Source organism: Coturnix japonica, unplaced genomic scaffold, assembly GCF_054131305.1.
Source record: "Coturnix japonica strain WE unplaced genomic scaffold, WE-NBRP24 Scf046, whole genome shotgun sequence".
In the NCBI taxonomy this organism is placed as follows: Eukaryota; Metazoa; Chordata; class Aves; order Galliformes; family Phasianidae; genus Coturnix; species Coturnix japonica.
The window spans coordinates 1865796-1892359 of NW_028188949.1; positions in this window are offsets into that span (position 1 = coordinate 1865796).

A 26564-nucleotide genomic window follows, 5' to 3' on the forward strand; every position below is an offset into this window, starting at 1 on the left:
GATTCTAAGCATTGAGGATTCTAAGCATTGAGGTTTCTAAGCATTGAGGATGCGAAGCATTGAGGATGCTAAGCATTGACGATTCTAAGCATTGAGGATTCTAAGCTATGTAATGAGGATTCTAAGCATTGATGATTCTAAGCATTGAGGATTCTAAGCCTTGAGGATGCTAAGCATTGAGGATGCTAAACATTGAGGATACTAAGCATTGAGGATTCTAAGCTATGTAATGAGGATGATAACCATTGAGGATGCTAAGCATTGAGGATTCTAAGCATTGAGGATTCTAAGCATTGAGTATTCTAAGCATTGAGGATTGTAAGCTAAGCATTGAGGATTCTAAGCATTGAGGATTCTAAGCATTGAGGATTCTAAGCATTGAGGATTCTAAGCAAAGCATTGAGGATTCTAAGCTAGGCATTGAGGATTCTAAGCATTGAGGATTTTAAGCATTGAGGATTCTAAGCATTGAGGTTTCTAAGGTAAGCATTGAGGATTCTAAGCATTGAGGATTCTTAGCATTGAGGATTCTAAGCATTGAGGATTCTAAGCATTGAGGAGTCTAAGCATTGAGGATTCTAATCATTGAGGATTCTAAGCTAGGCATTGAGGATTCTAAGCATTGAGGATGCTAAGCATTGAGGATGCTAACCATTGAGGTTTCTGAGCTAAGCATTGAGGATTCTAAGCATTGAGGATTCTAAGCATTGAGGATTCTAAGCATTGAGGATTCTAAGCATTGAGGATGCTAAGCATTGAGGATGCTAAGCATTGAGGATGCTAAGCATTGAGGATGCTTTAGCATTGAGGATTCTAAGCATTGAGGATTCTAACTATTGAGGATTCTAAGCAATGCATGGAGGATTCTAAGCATTGAGGATTCTAAGCATTGAGGATGCTAAGCATTGAGGATGCTAAGCATTGAGGTTTCTAAGCACCGAGGATTCTAAGCTAAGGATTGAGGATGCGAAGCATTTAGGATTCTAACTATTGAGGATTCTAAGCAATGCATGGAGGATGCTAAGCATTGAGGATTCTAAGCTATGCATGGAGGATTCTAAGCATTGAGGATTCTAAGCATTGAGGATTCTAAGCATAGAGGATTCTAAGCCAAGCAATGAGTTTTCTAATCTTTGAGGTTTCTAAGCATTAAGGCCTCTATGCATTGAGGTTTTTTAGCATTTGGGATGTTAAGCAATGAGGTTTCAAACAATAAAATTTCTCAGCATTGAGGATTGTAAGCATTGAGGATTCTAAGCTAAGCATAGAGCATACTAAGGATTGAGGATGCTAAGCATTGAGGATTCTAAGTATTGGGGATTTTACGCTTTGAGGATGGTAAGCACTGAGCATTCTAAGCATTGACGTTTCTAAGCAGTGAGGATTCTATGCTAAGCACTGAGGATGCTAAGTATTGAGGTTTCTAAGCATTAAGGACTCTGTGCATTGAGGATTCTAAGCATTGAGGATTCTAAGCATTGAGGTTTCTAAGCTAAGCATTGAGGATTCTAAGCATTGAGGATTCTAAGCATTGAGGATTCTAAGCATTGAGGATTCTAAGCATTGATGATTCTAAGCCAAGCACTGAGTTTTCTAATCTTTGAGGTTTCTAAACATTAAGTCCTCTATGCACTGAGGTTTGTAAGCATTAGGGATGCTAAGCATTGAGGTTTCAGAGCAATATAATTTCTAAGCAATGAGGATTCTACGCATTGAGGTTTCTATGCATGCATGGAGGATGCTAAGCATTGAGCTTCCTAAGCAGTGAGGATTCTGAGCTTTCAGGATTCGAAGCTAACCAATGAGGATGCTAAGCATTGAGGATTCTAAGCATTGAGGATTCTAAGCTAAGCATAGAGCATACTATGGATTGAGGATGCTAAGCATTGAGGTTTCTAAGCATTGGGGATTCTACGCATTGAGGATGCTAAGCACTGAGGATGCTAAGTATTGAGGTTTCTAAGCATTAAGGACTCTGTGCATTGAGGTTTCTAAGCATTGAGGATCCTGAGCTTTGAGGATTCTAAGCTAAGCATTGAGGATGCTAAGCATTGAGGATTCTAAGCATTGAGGATTCTAAGCATTGAGGATTCAAAGCTATGCATTGAGAATGCTAAGCATTGAGGATGCGAAGCATTGAGGTTTCTAAGCTAAGCATTGAGGATGCGAAGCATTGAGGATTCTAAGCTCAGCATTGAGGATTCTAAGCATTGAGGATTCTAATCATTCAGGTTTCTAAGCAGTGAGGATTCTAAGCTAAGCATTGAGGATGCTAAGTATTGAGGTTTCTAAGCATTAAGGACTCTGTGCATTGAGGTTTCTAAGCATTGAGGATTCTAAGCATTGAGGATTCTAAGCATGGAGGATTCTAAGCATTGAGGATTCTAAGCATTGAGGATTCTAATCTATGCATTGAGGATTCTAAGCATTGAGGGTTTTATGCATTGAGGATGCTAAGCATTGAGGGTTTTATGCATTGAGGATTCTAAGCATTGAGGTTTCTAAGCTAAGCATTGAGGATTGTAAGCATTGAGGATTCTAAGCCTGGAGGATTCTAAGCATGGAGGATGCTAAGCATTGAGGATTCTAAGCATTGAGGATTCTAATCTATGCATTGAGGATTCTAAGCATTGAGGATTCTAAGCCAAGCATTGAGTTTTCTAATCTTTGAGTTTTCTAAGCATTAAGGCCTCTATGCATTGAGGTTTGTAAGCATTTGGGATGCTAAGTATTGAGGTTTCTAAAAATAAAATTTCTCAGCATTGAGGTTTGTAAGCATTGAGGATTGTAAGCATTGAGGATTCTAAGCTAAGCATAGAGCATACTAAGGATTGAGGATGCTAAGCATTGAGGTTTCTAAGCATAGAGGATTCTAAGCATTGAGGATTCTAAGCGAAGCATTGAGTTTTCTAATCTTTGAGGTTTCTAAACATTAAGGCCTCTATGCATTGAGGATTGTAAGCATTAGGGATGCTAAGCATTCAGGTTTCAGAGCAATAAAATTTATAAGCAATGAGGATTCTGCGCATTGAGGTTTCTAAGCAATGCATGGAGGATGCTAAGCATTGAGGATGCTAAGCATTGAGGATTCTAAGTATTGAGGATTCTAAGCTAAGCACTGAGGATGCTAAGTATTGAGGATTCTAAGCATTGAGGATTCTAAGCATTGAGGATTCTAAGCATTGAGGATTCTAAGCATTGAGGTTTCTAAACATTCAGGGTTCAAAGCATTGAGGATGCCAAGCATTGAGGATGCCAAGCATTGAGGATGCTAAGCATTGAGGATGCTAAGCATTGAGGATTCTAAGCATTGAGGATTCTAAGCATTGAGGATTCTAAGCATTGAGGATTCTAAGCCAAGCATTGAGTTTTCTAATCTTTGAGGTTTCTAAGAATTTAGGCCTCAATGCATTGAGGTTTGTAAGCATTTGGGATGCTAAGCAATGAGGTTTCAAATAATAAAATTTCTCAGCATTGAGGTTTGTAAGCATTTAGGATTCTAAGCATTGAGGATTCTAAGCTAAGCATAGAGCATACTAAGGATTGAGGATGCTAAGCATTGAGGTTTCTAAGCATTGGGGATTCTACGCGTTGAGGATGCTAAGCACTGAGGATTCTAAGCACTGAGGTTTCTAAGCAGTGAGGATTCTAAGCTAAGCACTGAGGATGCTAAGTATTGAGGTTTCTAAGCATTAAGGACTCTGTGCATTGAGGTTTCTAAGCATTGAGGATCCTGAGCTTTGAGGATTCTAAGCTAAGCATTGAGGATTCTAAGCATTGAGGATTCTAAGCACTGAGGATTCTAAGCATTGAGGATTCTAAGCATCGAGGATTCTAAGCATCGAGGATCCTAATCTAGGCATTGAGGATTCTAAGCATTGAGGATTCTAAGCATTGAGGATTCTAACCAATGAGGATTCTAAGCATTGAGGATTCTAAGCATCGAGGATTCTAAGCTAGGCATTGAGGATTCTAAGCATTGAGGATTCTAAGCATTGAGGATTCTAAGCATTGAGGATTCTAAGCATTGGGGTTTCTAAGCTAAGCATTGTGGATTCTAAGCATTGAGGATGCTAAGCATTGAGGATGCGAAGCATTGAGGATTCTAAGCATTGAGGATTCTAAGCATTGAGGATTCTAAGCATTGAGGATTCTATGCATTGAGGATGCTAAGCATTGAGGATGCTAAGCATTGACGATTCTAAGCATTGAGGATTCTAAGCTATGTAATGAGGATTCTAAGCATTGAGGATTCTAAGCTATGCATGGTGGATTCTAAGCATTGAAGATTCTAAGCATTGAGGATTCTTAGCATTGAGGATTCTAAGCCAAGCATTGAGTTTTCTAATCTTTGAGGTTTCTAAGTATTAAGGCCTCTATGCATTGAGGTTTGTAAGCATTTGGGATGCTAAGCAATGAGGTTTGAAACAATAAAATTTTTCAGCATTGATGTTTGTAAGCATTGAGGATTCTAAGCATTGAGGATTCTAAGCTAAGCATAGAGCATGCTAAGGATTGAGGATGCTAAGCATTGAGGTTTCTAAGCATTGGGGATTCTACGCATTGAGGATGCTAAGCACTGAGGATTATAAGCGTTGAGGTTTCTAAGCAGTGAGGATTCTAATCTAAGCACTGAGGATTCTAAGTATTGAGGTTTCTAAGCATTAAGGACTCTGTGCATTGAGGTTTCTAAGCATTGAGGATCCTGAGCTTTTAGGATTCTAAGCTAAGCATTGAGGATGCTAAGCATTGAGGATGCTAAGCATTGAGGATGCTAAGAATTGAGGATTCTAAGCATTGAGGATTCTAAGCATTGATGATTCTAAGCTATGCATTGAGGATTCTAAACATTGCGGATGTTAAGCATTGAGGATTCTAAGCATTGAGGTTTCTAAGCTATTCATTGAGGATTCTAAGCATTGAGGTTTCTAAGCAGTGAGGATTCTAAGCTAAGAACTGAGGATGGTAAGTATTGAGGTTTCTAAGCATTATGGACTCTGTGCATTGAGGTTTCTAAGCATTGAGGATCCTGAGCTTTGAGGATTCTAAGCATTGAGAATGCTAAGCATTGAGGATTTTAAGCATTGAGGATTCTAAGCATCGAGGATTCTAAGCTAGGCATTGAGGATTCTAAGCATTGAGGATTCTAAGCATTGAGGATTCTAAGCATTGAGGTTTGTAAGCTAAGCATTGAGGATGCTAAGCATTGAGGATGCTAAGCATTGAGGATTCTAAGCATTGAGGATTCTAAGCATTGAGGATGCTAAGCATTGAGGATGCTAAGCATTGAGGATTCTAAGCATTGAGGATTATAAGCCAAGCATTGAGTTTTCTAATGTTTGAGGTTTCTAAACATTAAGGCCTCTATGCATTGAGGTTTGTAAGCATTAGGGATGCTAAGCATTGAGGTTTCAGATCAATAAAATTTCTGATCAATGAGGATTCTGCACATTGAGGTTTCTAAGCAATGCATGGAGGATGCTAAGCATTGAGGTTCCTAAGCAGTGAGGATTCTGAGCTTTGAGGATTCTAAGCTAAGCAATGAGGATGCTAAGCATTGAGGATTCTAAGCATTGAGGATTCTAAGCTATGTAATGAGGATGCTAAGCATTGAGTATTCTAAGCATTGAGGATTCTAAGCTATGCATGGTGGATTCTAAGCATTGAGGATTCTAAGCATTGAGGATTCTAAGCCAAGCATTGAGTTTTCTAATCTTTGAGGTTTCTAAGAATTTAGGCCTCAATGCATTGAGGTTTGTAAGCATTTGGGATGCTAAGCAATGAGGTTTCAAATAATAAAATTTCTCAGCATTGAGGTTTGTAAGCATTTAGAATTCTAAGCATTGAGGATTCTAAGCTAAGCATAGAGCATTCTAAGGATTGAGGATGCTAAGCATTGAGGTTTCTAAGCATTGGGGATTCTACGCGTTGAGGATGCTAAGCACTGAGGATTCTAAGCACTGAGGTTTCTAAGCAGTGAGGATTCTAAGCTAAGCACTGAGGATGCTATGTATTGAGGTTTCTAAGCATTAAGGACTCTGTGCATTGAGGTTTCTAAGCATTGAGGATCCTGAGCTTTGAGGATTCTAAGCTAAGCATTGCGGATTCTAAGCATTGAGGATTCTAAGCACTGAGGATTCTAAGCATTGAGGATTCTAAGCATCGAGGATTCTAAGCATCGAGGATCCTAATCTAGGCATTGAGGATTCTAAGCATTGAGGATTCTAAGCATTGAGGATTCTAACCAATGAGGATTCTAAGCATTGAGGATTCTAAGCATCGAGGATTCTAAGCTAGGCATTGAGGATTCTAAGCATTGAGGATTCTAAGCATTGAGGATTCTAAGCATTGAGGATTCTAAGCATTGAGGTTTCTAAGCTAAGCATTGTGGATTCTAAGCATTGAGGATGCTAAGCATTGAGGATGCGAAGCATTGAGGATTCTAAGCATTGAGGATTCTAAGCATTGAGGATTCTAAGCATTGAGGATTCTATGCATTGAGGATGCTAAGCATTGAGGATGCTAAGCATTGAGGATGCTAAGCATTGACGATTCTAAGCATTGAGGATTCTAAGCTATGTAATGAGGATTCTAAGCATTGAGGATTCTATGCTATGCATGGTGGATTCTAAGCATTGAAGATTCTAAGCATTGAGGATTCTTAGCATTGAGGATTCTAAGCCAAGCATTGTGTTTTCTAATCTTTGAGGTTTCTAAGCATTAAGGCCTCTATGCATTGAGGTTTGTAAGCATTTGGGATGCTAAGCAATGAGGTTTGAAACAATAAAATTTTTCAGCATTGATGTTTGTAAGCATTGAGGATTCTAAGCATTGAGGATTCTAAGCTAAGCATAGAGCATGCTAAGGATTGAGGATGCTAAGCATTGAGGTTTCTAAGCATTGGGGATTCTACGCATTGAGGATGCTAAGCACTGAGGATTATAAGCGTTGAGGTTTCTAAGCAGTGAGGATTCTAATCTAAGCACTGAGGATTCTAAGTATTGAGGTTTCTAAGCATTAAGGACTCTGTGCATTGAGGTTTCTAAGCATTGAGGATCCTGAGCTTTTAGGATTCTAAGCTAAGCATTGAGGATGCTAAGCATTGAGGATGCTAAGCATTGAGGATGCTAAGAATTGAGGATTCTAAGCATTGAGGATTCTAAGCATTGATGATTCTAAGCTGAGCGTTGAGGATTCTAAGCATTGAGGATTCTAAGCCAAGCACTGAGTTTTCTAATCTTTGAGGTTTCTAAGCATTAAGGCCTCTATGCATTGAGGTTTGTAAGCATTTGGGATGCTAAGCATTGAGGTTTCAAAGCAATGAAATTTCTCAGCGTTGAGGATTCTAAGGAATGAGGATTCTAGGCATTGAGGTTTCTAAGAAATGCATGGATGATGCTAAGCATTGTGGATTCTAAGCACTGAGGATTCTAAGCTAAGCATAGAGCATATTAAGGATTGTGGATGCTAAGCATTGAGGTTTCTAAGCATTGGGGATTCTACGCGTTGAGGATGCTATGCACTGAGGATTCTAAGCATTGAGGTTTCTAAGCATTGAGGATTCTAAGCTAAGCACTGAGGATGCTAAGTATTGAGGTTTCTAATCATTAAGGACTCTGTGCATTGAGGTTTCTAAGCATTGAGGTTTCTAAGCATTGAGGATTCTAAGCTAAGGATTGAGGATTCTAAGCATTGAGGATTCTAAGCTATTCATTGAGGATTCTAAGCGTTTAGGACTTTAAGCATTGAAGTTTCTATGCAATAAGGTTTCTCAGCATTGAGGATTCTAAGAACTGACCATTCTACACATTGAAGATTTTACGCGTTGAGGTATCTAAGCTAAGCATTGAGGATGTGAAGCATTGAGGATTCTAACTATTGAGGATTCTATTTTAAGCATTGAGCATTCTAAGCATTGAGGATTCTAAGCTATGCATTGAGGATTCTAAGCATTGAGGAGTCTTAGCATTGAGGATTCTAAGGTATGCATTGAGGATTCTTAGCATTTAGTACTTTAAGCATTGAGGTTTCTAAGCAATAAGGTTTCTCAGCATTGAGGATTCTAAGAAATGAGCATTCTACACATTGAAGATTTTACGCGTTTAGGTTTCTAAGCATTGAGGATTCTAAGGTATGCATTGAGGATGCTATGCAATGAGGATGCTAAGCATTGTGGATTCTATGTATTGAGGATTCTATGCATTAAGGACTCTAAGCATTGAGGTTTCTAAGCTTTAAGGTCTCTATGCATTGAGGTTTCTAAGCATTGAGGATTCTAAGCCAAGCATTGAGTTTTCTAATCTTTGAGGTTTCTAAGCATTAAGGCCTCTATGCATTGAGGTTTCTAAGCATTAGGGATGCTAAGTATTGAGGTTTCCAAGCAATAAAATTTCTCAGCGTTGAGGATTCTAAGCTATGAGGATTCTAAGCTAAGCATAGAGCATACTAAGGATTGAGGATGCTAAGCATTGAGGTTTCTAAGCATTGGGGATTCTACGCATTGAGGATGCTAAGCACTGAGGATTATAAGCGTTGAGGTTTCTAAGCAGTGAGGATTCTAAGCTAAGCTCTGAGGATGCTTAGTATTGAGGTTTCTAAGCATTAAGGACTCTGTGCATTGAGGTTTTTAAGCATTGAGGATCCTGAGCTTTGAGGATTCTAAGCTAAGCATTGAGGATGCTAAGCGTTGAGGATGCTAAGCATTCAGGATTCTAAGCTATGCATTGAGGATTCTAAGCAATGAGGATTCTATGTATTGACGATTCTAAGCTCTGATGTGAGGATGCAACACGTTGAGGTTTCTAAGCATTTAGGGCTCTTATCATTGAGGATTCTAAGCATTGAAGATTCTACGTTGAGCATTTAGGTTTCTAAGCAATGAGGTTTCTAAGCATCGAGGATTCCAAGCATTGAGGTTTCTAAGCTTGGCATTGAGTATTCTAAGTATTGAGGTTTCTTAGTGTTGAGGATTCTAAGCAATGAGGATTGTATGCATTGAGGATTTTATGCATTTAGGGTTCTAAACTAAGCACTGAGGATTCTGAGCATTGAGGGTGCAAAGCGTTGAGGTTTCTAAGCATTGAGGTTACTAAAAATTAAGGTCTCTAAGCTATAAAGTTTCTAATCATTGAGGATACTAAGCATTGAGGTTACTAAAAATTAAGGACTCTATGCATTGAGTTTTTTATGCATTGTGGATGCTAAGCATTGAGGATTCTAAGCTTTGAGTATTATAATCATTGTGGATTCTAAGCATCGAGGAATCTAAGCTAAGCATTGAGGATGCTAAGGATTGAGGTTTCTAAGCATTGAGTGTTCTAAGGTTTGAGGAATTCAAGCTAAGCATTGCGGTTGGTAAGCATTGAGGTTTCTATGCATTGAGGATTCTTAGCATTGAGGATGCTAAGCATTGAGGATTCTAAGCGTTGAGGATTGTAAGCATTGAGGATTCTAAGCTAGGCATTGAGGATTCTAAGCATTGAGGATGCTAATCATTGAGGATTCCCAGCATTGAGGATTTTAAGCTAAGCATGTAGGATTCTAAGTATTGAGGTTTCTCAGTGTTGAGGATTCTAAGCAATGAGGATTCTATGCATTGAGGATTTTATGCATTGAGGGTTCTAAACTAAGCACTGAGGATGCTGAGCATTGAGAGTGCAAAGCACTGAGGTTTCTAAGCATTTAGGTTACTAAAAATTAAGGTCTCTAAGCTATGAGGTTTCTAATCATTGAGGATACTAAGCATTGAGGTTTCTATGCATTAAGGACTCCATGCATTCAGTATTTTATGCATTGAGGATGCTAAGGATTGAGGTTTCTAAGCATTGAGTGTTCTAAGCTTTGAGGACTTTAAGCTAAGCATTCCGGTTGGTAAGCATTGAGGTTTCTAGGCATTGAGGATTCTATGCTTTGAGGATTCTTAGCATTGAGGATGCTATGCATTGAGGTTTCTGAGTATTTCAGATTCTGAGCATTGAGGATTCTAAGCTAAGCATTGAGGGTGCTAAGCACTGAGGATTCTCATCATTGAGGATTCTCAGCATTGAGGTTTCTAAGCATTAAGAACTTTAAGCATTGAGGATTCTAAGCATTGATCATTCTAAGCATTAAGGACTCTATGCATTGAGGTTTCTAAGCTTTAAGGGTGCTAAGCATTGAGGTTTCAAAGCAATAAGGTTTCTCAGCATTGAGGATTCTAAGCAATGAGGATTCTAAGCATTGAGGATTCTGCGCATTGAGGTTTCTAAGCTAAACATTGAGGATGCTGAGCATTGAGGATGCAAAGCATTGAGGATTCTAAGCATTGAAGTTTCTAAGCACTGAGGACTCTATGCTTTGAGGTTTCTAAGCATCGAGGTTTCTAAGCATTGAGGATTCTAAGCATTAAGGACTCTATGCATTGAGGTTTCTAAGCACTAAGGACTCTATGCTTTGATGTTTCTAAGCATTTAGGTTTCTAAGCATTGAGGATTCTAATCATTGAGGATGCTAAGCTAAGCATTGAGGATGCTAAGCATTGAGGATTCTAGGCACTGAGGATTCTAAGCATTGGGGATACGAAGCTACGCAGTGAGGGTGATAAGCATTGAGGTTTCTAAGCATTAAGGACTCTATGCATTGAGATTTTTAAGCATTGATGATGCTAAGCATTGAGGATTTTATGCTTTGAGAATGCAAAGCAATGAGCTCTCTAAGCATTGAGGATTCTAAGCATTGACGATTCTAAGCACTGAGGATTCTAAGCATTGAAGATTCTAAACTAAGCATTGAGGTTTCTAAGCAATGAGAATTCTAAGCAATGAGAATTCTAAGCTAAGCATTGAGGTTGCTTAACATTGAGTAAGCTAAGCATTGGGGTGTCTAAGCATTAAGGACTCTATGCATAGAGTTTTCTAAGCATTGAGGATTCTAAGCTGTGCATTGAGGATGCTAAGCATTGATGTTTCTAAGCATTGAGGTTTCTAAGCATTGAGGTTTCTAAGCATTGAGGATTCTCTGTTAAGCATTGGAATTCTAAGCATTGAGGATTCTATGCATTGATTGTTCTAAGCCATTGAGGGATCTAAACATTGAGTGTTCTAAGCATTGAGGATTCTAAGTAAAGCATTGAGGCTTCTCATCATTGAGGATTCTTTGCAGACTTGTTTCCCTATCCTTCGCTATAGGTATGCTTTTGTTTCATCAGGTATTAGTTCACTTGGTTGTTTTTTAGTTGCATCATATGGAATATTAGTCAAATGTGTGTAGAATTTCCATCTGCCTTCAGAATTTGGGATTTTGGGATCTGCCCCAAAATGATTTATAGAACCTGACATTCTAATTTCTTGGAGTTAAGGGGCTGGGGGAATAACCCAGAAAAAGAATAACGAGAATATCCATCTTTAGTAGGATGTTAAACTGTACTATGTCTTGATGCTTTGTACATGTATTGGTCTCTGCAGTCATTTCTAATCATTCTGATTCATTGGTGAGTGAATTCATAAAACTCATCCACTAAGGGATGTTTCCAAGCAACTTGGAGCCTGGAATACCTTCACCCAGCTTTGATGGTAGAAAGCAGTTAACCAAGGTGATTTGTAACATTCACTTCTTTGCCATGAGGACCATTGATAACGCATATCGTGTAAGTGTATTTAAGGGAGGGTTATCTCTCTGATAATTCTGGAAAACAGCAGTGGGCCCTGTCAGACTAGGTAAGCTGCCTCTGCATTAAGATGTGTCTCTTTGAGTAGGATTTTGCCAAATGCAGGGTCAGGAAATAAGGAGGAGGTGGGGTAAATGGAGGAGCATAGTATTACATCGTGGAGTAACTGAAAATGTGACAACTTGGGGAAAGATTTTGGGTGGGGAGCGGAGGAAAGTGACCAACACAGGTTCTGCCTCAGAGCAGTCTCAAGTTTTCTGTGATCTCAGTATTTGAAGTTGTTTTTTTTTTTCCTTCTCCTTGAATATATTTGATGTACATCACACCATATCCTGTCTTTGTCAGACTTTGTTTAACTAGGCAGCCTTGGGCAGTTCAGATGTATCCAAGGTAGGATGCAGCCGTGATACACGCAGCAGAACTGCGTTTGATGCTCTTTTTTACACATCATTTGACTCTCAGAATATGCTGTAGAGGTCACACATAATGAAGTTGGGTGGGAATGTTGGCTTTCTTTGTTTATCTCTTATGTCCAGGGGGTAAACTTGAACCTTTGATCTGTGCAGCTCTCATGATAAAGTCATGTTGTATTTAGGAATAAGGGGGAGTGGAGGGAAGGCCTATGTTTTGTGGGCTCTGGCTTGGGGCTGATAGGATGAGAGGTATGCAGAGGCACAGCCAGAATCATTCCAGTCAAGACCTGGATCTAGGTTGAATTTGTCACACGCTCTTTATGATTCCCTTTGACTCCTAATGAAATCCCAGTCTTGTGTCATTTCAAAACCTTGTTCCCTTTCAAACGCTGTGGCCCAAATAGCAGCTTGACAATGCATAGAATTTTAACCCATGTCAGGGCATCTGGAAGTGCACTTCATTTCCCTTCTGTGCCTCTTTTTATGAGGCGAGACATTGATTTGTTAACGGGGTTTCATTCTTTTATTTCAGATTGATCTTTCCCCAACTGATGTCATGATTTCTAACTTCCAAATCAGATAAAATCAAGAGGAAGATCCCTGCAATAGGCAGGAGATTAAGCAACAAGTTAGCAGTACTGTAGGAACAAAGCTCTTATTTTCATGCATATATCCACAGTTAAAATGAATAAAGAGAAGGGAAGGTGGGAGGTGGTTGATACGTTAGATTTATTACTCAAAGGGTTTTTGCTCCATGTTTTGCAAGAGGCATCAGTGCCTTTAATCTCTCATCTCTGGTTTTGTTAGTGGCACGTTATATCCTGGCCATGTCAGAATGTAGCACAGAGTAATGAGACAAGATCTGTTGGATGGGGCTTTATGTAGCACGAAAAGGTTCCTCTGCTCACTCTTTTTATTATTTACATTCCCAGTGAAGGTTACGTGTCATGTGGGCTTTGCAGAGATAAATGGGTAACCTGAGCTTTCTGGCAGCTTCCCCAGGACTTGGGGAGGATTCAGTGTAAGGACTGACTTGGGGATTTTGAAGCATCAAACTCAGTTCTGGGCCCTGAAGGAAACATAGAAGAACATGTGTCTCGGTGTCCTGAGGAGGTGCAGTGTAGCACAAGGTGGTATCAAGGGGCTCTGGACCAAAATTACACTTCAGAACAGTAGGTGTGTCCCAGAGCAGATCAGCAGCACTGGGGTGGCTTCATCAGCACTGCTGTTATGGGGCATAGTGAATCAAGAATGAAGTGTAGCAGCTCAGCTAAGTGCAGAAATCTTGACTATTGCCGGCCAGTTGGTGCCCGGAGATGTGATTTTGGCATTGCAAATATACCTGTCAGGAGGGGAGTGAAGCTTAGAAAGGGAGTTTTAAGTGGAATAGAGATGTTTCCCCACCTGGATCCTATGGATCCACTATTTCCTGGGGTTTAAAATCAGGACTCTCTAGAAGCTTTTGTCACGTTGAATGTTAGACAGAGGTTTATCAGTCTTGAGGAGAGCAGAATTCACATCTCTGCCAGTCTCACAGTATCCTCAATTAGCTGAATTGTGGCAAACCTTCCATTTCTGAGATGTGAAGACCCTTTCTTGTGGTTTCGTTTTCTCATAGAGTAACTGAAGAAAGAATCGCTCAATTAACATGCTGCATGCTTTCCCAATGTATAGAAGAGACAGGAGTTAAAGCCGTTTTCATCAGTTGCAAGGGAGCATGTTTTATTTTGCTTTGTGCTATTTACAGCTGTTGTCCATTAGGAGTCCTCAAGAGCCTCATTCTCAACTACAACAACACAGTCCCATAAGTTTAGCTCAGCAATGAGCCTGCAAAACAGCACTAAATCATGATGATGGGAGAAAGAAGAAAATGTTTGGAAATAGCAAAATGCAACTGATGCCTTTGTGAAAAGTAGTTTTTGCTTGTTGCTGTTTTAAAGCATTACTAAGGTAGACTGTAATGCACAGCATCTAGCTGGAGCTGAATAGAGGTTGTTTTCTAATATATATATGTTTTTGTAATAAAAAGTAAGCAGAACTCCTAGTATGTCTCTATTGGCTGAAGGGATCTTTTACAGTCCATTAGCGCCTTGGGCACTAATGTATACACAGCAGTGAAAATATACTAATCTCAGGGTAAGGTGCAAGAATGATAAAGGAAAAATAAAGATTAGTACACGGCTATTGAATAGCAGAGTTCTGGTTGCTTTACTGGACCACAGTATGATTGCTCTGTATGAATTCGAGTGGAGACTCTGGTCATGCCCATCAAATGCCTATGAATGGGAAGGGGTGAATGTGGGATTGTTTCCAGACCTGTCTACATCCTTGCAGAGGAGTTGGACCAAGTGACCTTTAAGGATCCTTTCCAACTCAAAAGGTTCTGTGATTCCACCTCTGTGTTTCACATTAATTGAGTAATGATTTGTAAAGCTGTTAGAAAACTGAAGGACTTTAGTACAGCTTTGGGAGCTGAGGACATAGAAGCATAACTTGCTAAATCAGCGTTTGCTTACAAGGATGCTCAGATGATACCTTTGATTGTTTTCTGTCCCTTTACTAGAGAGCCTGTGCTCTGACAGAGCTGCAAAAAACATCATGGCATCGTTGTGATTCCCTGTCAGATAGTGGCTTCCACTAAAGCAAATGTGTCAGGTTGATTTGTGACAGCAGCCTGAGATTGTGAACATTCACAGAAGGATAATTTTAAGACACATCATTGCTTTGTCCTTTTCTTTTATTCTCTATGCTTGGCAGGTGTCTACCTCTGTCTTCTTCCCTTGGCCCATCTGTGGATTTTGCTCAACACAGATGGGATTTTCAAACAATCTGCTGTCAAATTTGGTCTCTTCTGAGCATGTGTATACAGAGAGCTTTTGGAGACGTGTAACTAGGCCAAATGAGGGTGCTTTTTCATGGGAATGGCAAATAACGTATCTGATAGCAAGACAATTTTCTCTGCCAAATTGCTAGTCTGCTTTGCAACAGGGGTTCATTAGGCTCTGTCCATGAACTGTTTAGTAAGATTCTCTCTTAAAAAAAAAAGTTGGCATCGTATCTCTGCAGCTTCTGTGCATAACATCTCCATGCCTTTGCTTTGTTTTACAGACAGTCGTCCTTATGTCTTTCTGATGGCCCGTGTTCATCCTGGTGAAAGCAACGCCAGCTGGGTGATGAAGGGGACCCTGGAGTTCCTTGTGAGCAGTGATCCCATTGCTGATCTCCTGAGGAAATGTTTCATTTTCAAGATTGTCCCCATGCTCAACCCTGATGGAGTCATCAATGGCAAGTGCGTTGTAGTAACATACTTATTGTGAATTTTCACTGGGTTTACCTGCAGGCTTTACTGCTGTATACTTAGCAGGCCTAGTCTTCAGTGTTTTGGGCCAGAATTCCTGTTGCCTTTTGCCTTGTGTTTTATTCATCCTGTGATCAGTCCTGTAAGGAGAATGTAAGTCCTGGATACAGCCCAGTGTGCTGTCTCGTGTGCATCAGATATTCATGGTTCTGTACTGTGTGGGGCCGTAAGGTGTCCCAACTGACTGGGTGAAGTATTAGCGATAGCAGACAAACTGAATCTTACTTGCTGAATGGAAAGTTATCTATTCTGCCAAATCAGCAGGGCAAACTTTATCTGCAAGCTGATATATCTGGGAATAACTGGCTTTAATTAATGCTTTATATAACCTGAATGGGGGAAAGATGTAAGGATCTATTAAATGCTCGTATCTTTATGGAAATGTTTCCGTATAATGAAACTCCCTCCTTCTCCTATCTCCTTTACTCTGTTTCCTCCCACATGCTTCTGAAGAGATTCCAAGTCTTTCTGAGCTTATGAATATACCAGTTTCTTTTTGCATTCTTCAGAGCTGCCTTTACATTGCTCCTACCCACATCATCACTACAACCATTCATCTGGTTTCAGGTCAGGTTGTGCTGATCCGGTGCTGAAGAAACAGGGTAAAGACCTTAAGCAAATCTTGAGCTTATTTGGTCCTAATCTAATTCCTTTCTGTTGTGGTCTGGGCTTCAGCAGAGGGCAGCTTGGAGTGTTCTTAGCCTCTGGTCTGCGACTATGAGCATAGTTTTTTGTGTTCCTGTTCTCCCCAGGACATGAGTGTGTTGTAGTTTAGGCTGTTCAGGGGAGCTGGATGCTGCCCCCGAGTATTGGAAGCTTCTGCTGGCACCAAATGTTTCCTTGATTCTTCCAGACAGCAGAAGCAAAAATGAAAGATTGTGGCTTTCTGTTTTTCCTTTCACTCTGCTTAATTAAAGTTTCCAGCAGATGGAGGGCTGGAGGGAATGTCTGACCTTTTTTCTCCAGCTGTCAGGAGTGAGCATAGCAGAGGAAGGGTCCTCAGGAGGGACAGTGTGGCTTTTGGTGACACCTGGAATGAAGGGTACTGTCTGAGCTCATATCACACAGGAACGTGTGGAGCTTCCACTGTAGTTCAACCTGGTGATGAGTAGGAAAGTTTGGTGTGGGATAGGAGCAGAGGTCCAAGGACTTGGCTATGGCTCTGTAGCTAAGCATGAAGCCTGGGGAAGGGAGAGAACCATTCCATCATGCTCCAATTTAAATGCTGTGCTGTGGGGCCTCCCATGGCTCTGTTGCTCTTGCTTCTTCCCATGTGCTTTTTCAGTGGACTGAGGTGTTCCTGCACAGAAAGAAAAGCTTCTTTTCTTGGCCTAGAGTTTATTGGCAGCTTTTTGGAGATGACTTTTAGTCCCTTGCTGCATGTGGAAGCACATGCAGGTTTCTTTGTCCATTAATGTTCTACTTCATCTAGGTTTAAGTGCTGTATTAATCTCTGTTGTCATTCAAATCACTGCCACAAAGGGAAGCTCTTTTTCCAGGAAAAGGGTCTGTAGGCCATTATTGACTGAGTAGCTGTAAACAGGTCCATACTACTTACTTTTAGGTCTCTGTAGCACATTTCAGGAAGCCACTTATTTGCCTTGAGATTTACAATCACGACTGAATGTGTCAAATCCACTGTTTATTTTGAATCATCACTCATTTCGAATCTTCATGCTTTGAAAGTGCATCTTCTGTACTACCCATCCATCCTTCTGTTATCTGGTATTAATCCTGCTCTAGTCTCGTTACCTCGGTATCTTTATATTTAAAAAAGGGTTGAATTCTTTTCTGTTGGCAGTTCTTTTGAAGCTCTTCACTCTCTCCCTCCTCCCCAGTCCTGTGTGCTGGGGTGTGCATAATGCTTCCCTGCCCGTCACAAAGATGAATGCCATCGCACGGTTACAAAGGATTTCTTCCAGCAGCCCAGCTGTGCCCCTTCCCCAGCTGACTCCCTGCTGCAGGCACAGCTCAGTGGAAGAGTGCTCATCCCAGCAGGATACCGTGCAATCACACTTCGAGAGCCTTGTGCAGCAACAAGACGATCAGGGCCTTGGTATTTGCTTTGGTTAATGTGATCTGAAAGTTGCATGCAGAGAATGTTCCTCTGTCACAGATATGATGGCAGTAATGTGATTATGCTCTGACTGTGTGTGGCTGAGCTAGGAAACAGCCTTCCCTTTCACTCCCTTTCACATCAGTCAGTACTATGAGGATTTATTCCTGTCTGTCAGTGATGGAGAGAGTTGAGTCCTGTTGCTGATGCTAAATGAAGGTAGTGGTGATGCAAGCATGTCTGTATGAGTAAGGCTGTCATCACATAAAAATAAAAATCACTACCCAATATCACATATAATTTGAGTTTGTTCAATCCAGAGAGTACTGATGAGCAGTTGTGTTCTGTGCGACTGTTCTCATGGAATCATTAAGGTTGGAAAAGAAGTCTGTCATCTGGTCCAACCGTCCGCCTACAACCAGTATTGCCCAGTAAACCGTGTCCTGAAGTACCACATCTCCATGTTTCTTTAAGGTCTCCAATGGATGGTGACTCCACCTCCCTGGGCAGCCTTTGCTCTGTCCTGAATAGCAGTCAGATGTAGGGTTTGTCAAATAAATTTCAGCTGATCTGGTAGTGGCTATATATTTTAATGTTAGACACTACTTTTTATTAAGTGCATCCTGTGTGTTGTCACACAGTAGTGTTTGACCACTGCTGGAAATGGGATGCTGCCTCTGATAGATGTATGGTCTGACCTGATATAGTTATTTGTGTGTTTTTTTTCTTCTTTACAAGTAAAAGTAGTCTTAATCTCCAAGAACGGTGCTATAAGATGGTCCAAAGTGACAGGCATTAAATTACTAAAGGGAAAGTGTCCTTGTAGGCTGATTATCTTGCGAAGGCTGTTCTGTGAAAACCCAAGGTATTGGTTGGTGTTCAGCTGACTGTTTTCTCTCATCCCTTTATCGTCTTTTTAAATTAAATCACGGATTAACAGGAAAGCTAGAGAAGGAATTCCATTCTACACAGCGGTGGAGAATCCATGAAGGAGCACAGCACTTTGATTAGGAAACTGCTGAGTTATACTGGGTGAGTGAGAGACCCGTGCTTTGTTCCTGGCTCTGCTGTTGATGAAGTATGTGACCTTGAGCATTTCCCCCTCCTTTTTTTTTCTTTCCCCTGAGTTTTCTTCCTGGGAGGATGAAATAATGACGCACCACAACCTTCACACAGCTTGAAATGAGCGAAATATGTGTACCAGGAGCATTTTCTCTTCAATCTAGTTCTTCTGATTCATCCACTAAAACCAGGGTCAGGAAAGGAACTTGTAAAAGCTTATGACAGCACAAACAGTTCTGTTACAAAGAAATACCCAGCACTGTTGGCTGTTCACACTGTTCCACATAAGCTCATTACCACACAGTGGAGCAACAAGTTGCCTGTGCACCAACACTTCTCCATGCAGTTGTGTACCATCTTGTGACCTGCTTTTAGGCTGTCTTCTCTGTGCACATGCTACATACCCTTCTGTCAACAGCTTGTGTATGCAGCCATTCCTCAGTGTCTGCTCACACCTGCATATCTTCTGCACCCACGTACCTGGTGCTCCCATGTGTATGTTATCAGTCACAACGTGGTAGTCAGCATTTTGTGGGGATTTTTTTGGCTGGATTTCTTCATAGTCTGCAGTTTCATATAAATATTGCTATTTATTACCCCTGAATTTAGGGTTATTAATTATATCAGTATAACCTAATTTATATCACCATAAACAGCAATAATAAATAGTGCCAAATGCTAACGCGCAGTGCTTGCCAACCGTGCCCGTGTTTAATGAGTGCTTCCCCCCCACTTCCCAGAAGTATTAAATTAAAAATGATTCGGCCTTGCGATATGATTGATCAAACAAGAGGTGGAACTCCTAGATAAGTGCTTTTGTTTTAAAGAATATTTCATCTTCAGACTGCCCATGCACTGTCTATTATGAGCATCCACAGGTCTTGAACTGCCCAATCTCTCTCTTCCAAGTTCATGTCTCTCTCCTCCATTGCCACCTTCTTCCTTTTTCTTTACTCCCTTTCATGTTTCCTCTTTCTTCCCTTCTGTCTGCCCTTTTCTCGCTTTCCTTTCCCTACTGTTGAATCAAAGAAGCTTTTCAATGAGAGGAACTTGATGTGTTTTTGTAAATGAATTGAACCAATCAGTGGAGATGGGAGCCGGTGAGTCTATTTTGGTAAAGGAAGATTAATTTTTTTGGAAGCAGTGTGACTTCTTCGAAGGCATGGGGTAACCATAGTAGCTGTTAGGAAGAGGAAATCCTGATTTGCATTTTGGATTATAGCCATGGACTATTCTTTATCTGGTTTAAAAACACCCTGTTCCCTTCTGCACCTGCCTTCCCACAACACAGGCTGAGTAAGCTTTGCTGCTGCTTATAGGTAAGGCAGGTGAGCTGGGCTTTTTGTTTGTTTCTCTTTATTGATATTCACTCTCACTTTAGTCAGGCTGTTTGTTCCATCCTGTTTTACTTACAGGGCTTTGTTTATTGCGCCCTGGAATCCAGCAGAGAAAAGCTTTAACTCTGACAATTACAGAAATGGAGAGATAGAAACGTCCTCTGAAAGCCCTTTCAGAACACATTTCTATTGCATGCTCTCAGAAGGGAAACTATTAACTATTAATGTTTCCCACTTACTTTTTGAAACAAGGGCCTTTTTTTTTTTCTTTTCTTTTTTTTTTGAAGGATACTTGTAGGAAGAACAGAAGCAAGCTAGTTCTTCTACCCAAAAGCATTATCTGTGTATATAACTTCTATTTCCTCCTATATTATTGTGCACTCTCCTGCACTGAGACATTTTGTTCTCCACGTAGTCAGAGGCAGAGCTGGACATAGACAGCAAACAAGCTAAGGGCCGCACTTGAGGACTCACTTGATGACCCAGAACTGCATCCTTGAGGATTAAATCTTGAAGTAGAGGCACACAAAGCCATGTGGCTGTAGACATCCCTCCTACTCTCCCTTCCCTTCTCTTGTTTGCTTCTCTCTGATCAGAGGGTTAAAGAGGAGTTGAATTCTCAGAATCTAGTCTTGCATATCTAAATGGATGCCATGCACTTTGCAAGCACAATTTAAGGGGTCTCTCCAGACTAGCTGATGTGTGATGCGTGCATTTCTTTAAGGATAGTGCCAACGGTAGTTGGGTAGATGCGTGTGGAAGAACATTTTTGCATAAGATTCAGTCCTTACTCATTTAGAATGGCTGTGCTCTGAGCTCTGTGTTATAAGGTGGTCTATTTGCAAGCGCTGACTCGGGACCTCAGAGCAGATGAAAATGCCATGTCTGAGGAATGCTTGTACTGCATCTGGAATGTGGCTCAGGGAAGTGCTATGAACTGTGGGTGAACTTTCTTTGAGTGCAGTAGATGGTTCTTATCTAAGTGCTGCTCTCTTGCCTCTGGTGTTGCCTCAGCTGTCCCCATAAAGAGGACAGTGATCTTGCACTGGTGGTGAGGCATAACTGGTGAAAATGTGCTTCTTGTTGGCCATCACGGTCTTCTCAGCAGGCCGTCCTGAGAATTTTGGGTGCTTGTTCTTTAGTTCTAGTGAAGAGGGTCTAAGACCACTTATACTTCTTCAAGGCAAGCAGCCTTATTGTTCCTGATAGTCTCAGCAGATTCCCTATAGCAGAAGCCCATGATTTGGAAGGTTAGATCTATAGGATGTGAGGTAATGGCCTCAATTTGCACCAGGGTAGGTTCAGGTTGGATATTAGGCAAAATTTCTTTTTAGAAGGAATGGTGGTGTGTTGGAACAGCTGCCCAGGGAGATGGTGGAGTCACTGTCCCTTGAGGTGTGCAGGAACCGTGGAGATGTGGCGCTGAGGGATGTCACTGGGCATGGTGGGGATGGGCTGATAGCTTGGCTAAATGGTCTTTCCAACCTTAATGAGTCTATGATGCTATGAAATCTGGCTAGTACATGAACAACATAAGATAAAATATGGGTATGTGATTCTTTAAGTCTTTGCAGCTTCTCCCTTGGTGGACCCAGAACCAGAGTCTGATCCTCCACCAAACTCTTCTCAGTACATCAGTATGCTGTGGGAGATGACCCTATTTCAGACAAAGCCTTTGCCCTGTGCTAACATGGCAGTCCATCCTTGGCTCTCCTATGGTAAACCTCTGTTGGCACGCAGCTACACCCCAGGACTCCTGACAGCACTTCTAATGCAGTATTGTTTATTCCTTCCTTTATCAGCTGGAGCTGTTGGGCTCCCCTGAGTTATTAGATCTATTCGCTCATTGTCAGTGTTTCCTCCTTTGTAAATATGTCCCCATATGTCTCTGCTCCTGAGGAATATGCTTTCTTTTCTATTTACTGCTTTTCCCAGGCACCCACCTCCTCATTGCTCTATCCACCCAGTGGCCCAATAACAGCCACAGAGATAAATAAGCAACATAACTCTTCCTAGCTATTGTTGTTATTGTTGTTGTTGCCGCCCTGCATAGTAATACATATAATAACAAGGAAACAAATCTTATTACTAAAGTAATTACAATAAATAAAAAGCTGAGAAGGGAGATGAAGGAAGGGTCTGTCAGGGGAGTGATTGCAGTAGGGGTTTTTAAAATTTAATTTACTCGAGATGTTCTTTGCTGCTTTATTGATACCCTGCTGAGGGGGCTGCGACTAATTAGCAACCAGCTGTTGTTCTAACACACCCTCACCTAATTTATTGTTTCGTCAAGTCTCTAAAATAGGAGTCTGTCTGCTATCGTTGTCTGTGGGACTCGGCACCAGTCTCATGTCAGCAGTTGGTTTTATTGCTTGGTGCTTCTGTTTTCTGAAAGCTGAGTAGCTGAGACTTTGGGTGCTTTGCTGCCTTTCCTTTTATTTTCCAGCACTTTCCATGCGCTTTCAGGAGGTCGGGCAGGAGAATACGCTCAGTCTCTTGAATTATAAGAGCTTGTCCCAGAGTCCAGAGGCCTGTTATTATAACAGGCCAACACAATGCTAGATTCTGGTAAATTGCCCAGAGGGCTGTGCCACTGTTTGTATGCCTTGGTAGAGACCAAAAAAGACCTCACAGAGGAGGTCTGGCATAGATAGGGCCAAGGGTTTCTTAATATGTAATGTCTATGATCTTGTTCTCTTGCTTGTCAATATCCTATGGAAGTGCTGTACTATTGTTTGCCTTTGGAGAAAACAGTATCATGTCTAAACATCCACAAAAACGAATTAGTTAATGGTCATTTTAAGAACAGGGGGGACCAAATGCATTGTCTCTTGTTTCTTTGGTCTTCCAGTCCCAAAAGCACGCACAGTGTTTGCTCTGAAACAGTAAAGGTTCCCCCCATGAGGTGCCTGCAGCTCCCTCGATGCTTTCATACCCAATCTGTTCAGATTAGTCAAGGTCACTTGGGAATTTCACTGCACTTGAAGATTACTTGATATGAGCTCAGTGATATTAATGTCTTGGACTACTAAACAATTCAGCTTTAAGCCTCAGAAATTATTCCATTTTATATGGCTACTACCTTGTATTTTCAAGGTAGCATGAATATTAGATATGAACACGATGTTCCGTGGGCTCAGAAAGGAATTATTTTTGTTCAGCATTCATGTCTAGTCTCCTGACTGACAACGGGAGTTCATAATCAGATGTCTGCGCTCCTTTGACAGTTCTAAGAGCCAGGAGGCTGATGTACAAAGCTAGCTTTTAGTAAAGTTAATGAGTTGATTGAATTATATTCTTATTTGCATTAGTTTGAGTGTGTATGATTATCTTTTGTTTGTTATTATGCTCATTTAAGTCCATTTGGTAACATATTATTCCCATAGCAATTGTGCCTGTGCTAGGCTCTGTGCAGACAGGCAAGGACCAGCTTGTCTCTTGTTAGGAGCTGATCCAATACTGGCACAGCGTGCTTTAGAATTGGCAAGAACAAAGAGGATACTGGGGTGCTGGCTAATGGATCTGTTGTGAAGGCTAATCCATTTTTTCATGATGTACTTTATGGAGGTGGAAGCTTTTGTAGTTACTGCTTTCCTTCACTGTTTCTTTATAGGATGGGGGGGAGAATCTCACTGCCGTGACTTCTTCAGCCACCCAGGGAAGATTTGTGAGGTTCAGTATCATCAGTGAAGGGACTGGAGAACGCTGTAAGATGAGGGATTTCTTTATGCTTTCTTGAAATTGTCAGGATGCACCTGCAAACCCTGAACCCAGTTCACCCCATAGTTAAACACTACAATGAGATGTCACACAGATACTAACGAACTTGGATTTTGCATCTGATTCCTGGTTGTGGTAGGCATGGAGTACCGACATAAATGCTGAATGTACTGGGTAGAAGCTCATGTCATGAGTGCAAGGGCTAGTTTTGATCACTTATCTCAAGACCAACTCATCTTACCCAAGTTAATGCCTTTTGGAAGCTACAGATTCAGACTTGGAGTTGTTATTCATGGGATGGGAAAAAAGTCCACAAAATGAAATTGTAAAAACTTCACTTTTATAGATGCAATGAAGAATGTCCAATACTTTACTGCAATATCCACACTACCTGGAAAGCTGAAATTGCCTGGGAATGAAGGTTATTGTCTCTCATAATATACCTTCATATATTACTGTGTAATAAATCGAGCAGTATTTCTTTCACCCTGCAAACTGGACATCCCTGGAGTTCCAAGTGACATTTCAAATTTTATACGACCATTCAGTCCCTTTTAAGTATTAAAACACATCATTTTTTGTGATATATGCACAGAAGTTCTTTCTAAAAGCATATGAATAAAAAAACTTGGAGCTTAGTTATGCAAAGGTAGAGCTGCCTTACTGCGTGTTGGCTTTTAAATGTCTCTGTTTAGTTAGCTCGGTATTTTAGCTACTACTGTTCTTTAACATCTCTGTTTCTGTGTTTCTTTTCCGCTCTTCCCTGCCCTCTGTTTCATTTGAATAACAGGTTCAATTGAATAACAGCTGGCAAAGTACAGTGGTAGGAGAGCAGATATGTGACTGCCTTGGGTTGGAGAAATGGGCTGGCAATTGGAAAATGGTGTTTTAAAAAATGGGACAAAGAGGCATAACAACAAAAATAAGCTTCATCTGGAAGCCTGTATTTTCAAAATTGCTTGTTCAAAAATGCACCCACAGAGGACCAGCTGAGGTTGAATAGTTCACCTGTGTACATGGTTCATATGATTGCACATGCAATTAGGGTAATTACACGGGCAAATTTTACCCCAGTAGTTTGAGCAAATTGTCACCTTAATTTCTGAAACCAGCTGCATGTCCCAGGGAAGCAGCAAGAGAATGAAAAACAGAAAATTAAGTTGATGCTGGAATGACAAAGAGTGGGAAATCAAAACCTCTCCTGTGACCTGAAAGACAGCACTGCTGGGAGTCAGGGAAAAAAAAGTCAGCCACACTTCTAATGCTGTAAAGCGTTGGAGTCTTAAAGGGATAGAAAAATGAAGAGCTTTTTGAAGTCATCTGGCCCAGAATTTGAGCTGGAGGAAACAATATGAAACAAAAAGAAGAGGGTGAGATGGGCAGCAAAGGGGGCTTCAGTAATGATGACCTTGTGTCTGTATGCACTGTAGAACTACGAAGTTGGTATTTGAACACACCCCAGCTCGGTGATGTTGTGATCCTGTTAGGAACCTTCAGATTAGCACGGTGATACTTCATTGCATGGGAATAGTGATTATTTTGGCATTAAGTTGCTGTAGAGATCTTGCTGTGTTCAGAGCTCAGCCACTCTTCCTTGTACTGTTAGAACTGGCTTGTAAATTCCACAGGTGGATGTGTCCCTGTACGAGGTGCTTAAATATTCCATTACATTCGATAGAGCCTCTTCTGCGTTGTTTGCTTGAGGAAGTAGAGCACAGTGAGGAAGTGGTAGTGGACAATACAGTCTAGATCCTAAACCACCTTTTGGGTCGCTTTGATTTGTCTCCAAAAATGATAAGTACTTAAGGTATAGTTATTATAGTTGAAGAAGTCCTATTACTCCTACTCCTGTAAAGTTATTATGCAGTGACAACGTTCTGGGTGAGTACAGGGGTTCTTTCTATGTATATCATATGGCATCTCAGATGGTAATGTTTCTTTATCTCCCATATCTCTAATTTTTCTCCCCTACATGTTCAGAAGCTCAGCTTTTGATTAAAAAAAATCTATCCTCCATTTAAGGGGCACCTGGTCCCACTGAGCACCATCTAAAGCAAAACTTGCTTCCCAGGTCTATCTCTGGTCTGTGACGTTTCTACCAGTAGATAACAATGATAACAGTAATGTAAACTTTGAGGAACATTTTGCATATTCATTGTCTGGTAGTTTAAAGGCTTTTGTATTTTTTTTTAATGTAATTTAAAATATACATTAAAATTTTAAATTATATTAAAAAAAAAAAAAAAGATTTAAAAAAAAGTGTCTATTTTTCTGTCATCCCCCAAATGGTTATGACACATAAGAGGATGTAAAGTGCAGAGCAGCTGAACAATCATAAACTATTTTAATACCACTTAAAAATGAGAAGAAGCAGGAAAAGAGGTTTGGGTATTAATGAAGTTTATTGCACTCGTCTGTCACTTCTACAGAGCATGATTGGGGTTTTAAATCCTTGCTCCAGTGACGTGGAAAAAAACGTGGTGGTCTTTCATCCAAGTCCCTTATAGATGTTATTCTGTCACAGAAATCTCTAGTACCACATTTGAGCTCACGGTGAATTCTATGCTCCAGTGGATGTAATGTTAAGCAAAGCAGTTCTGGATTATATTTGTGGTAGCAGAGCTGTAAAGCAGAGCCTGAAAGTGAAGTCAAGAGTTATAGGAGATTATGGCTGTTACATTTTATTTGAACTTTTTTAGGTGATTCAAGGTAAGCTCCTTGGATTTAGGCTGAGATATCTGGGGAGTCAAGGCTGGAAAGACAGGCCATACTCTGTGGGTTAAACCATTTGCAAGGAATACCCAAACCTCTTTCTAGTTGACCTGTTTAGTGTCTCACTATAAACATATATTAACATTCAGTGTAGAAAGCTCACTGCTGAAGGCAGCAGAGGGGTGACTGTTCCCCACCCCCTCCAAAACATGTCAGGGAAGAAAGCTTGCTTTGGAAGACCTCCATGCCTGGGTGATGCATT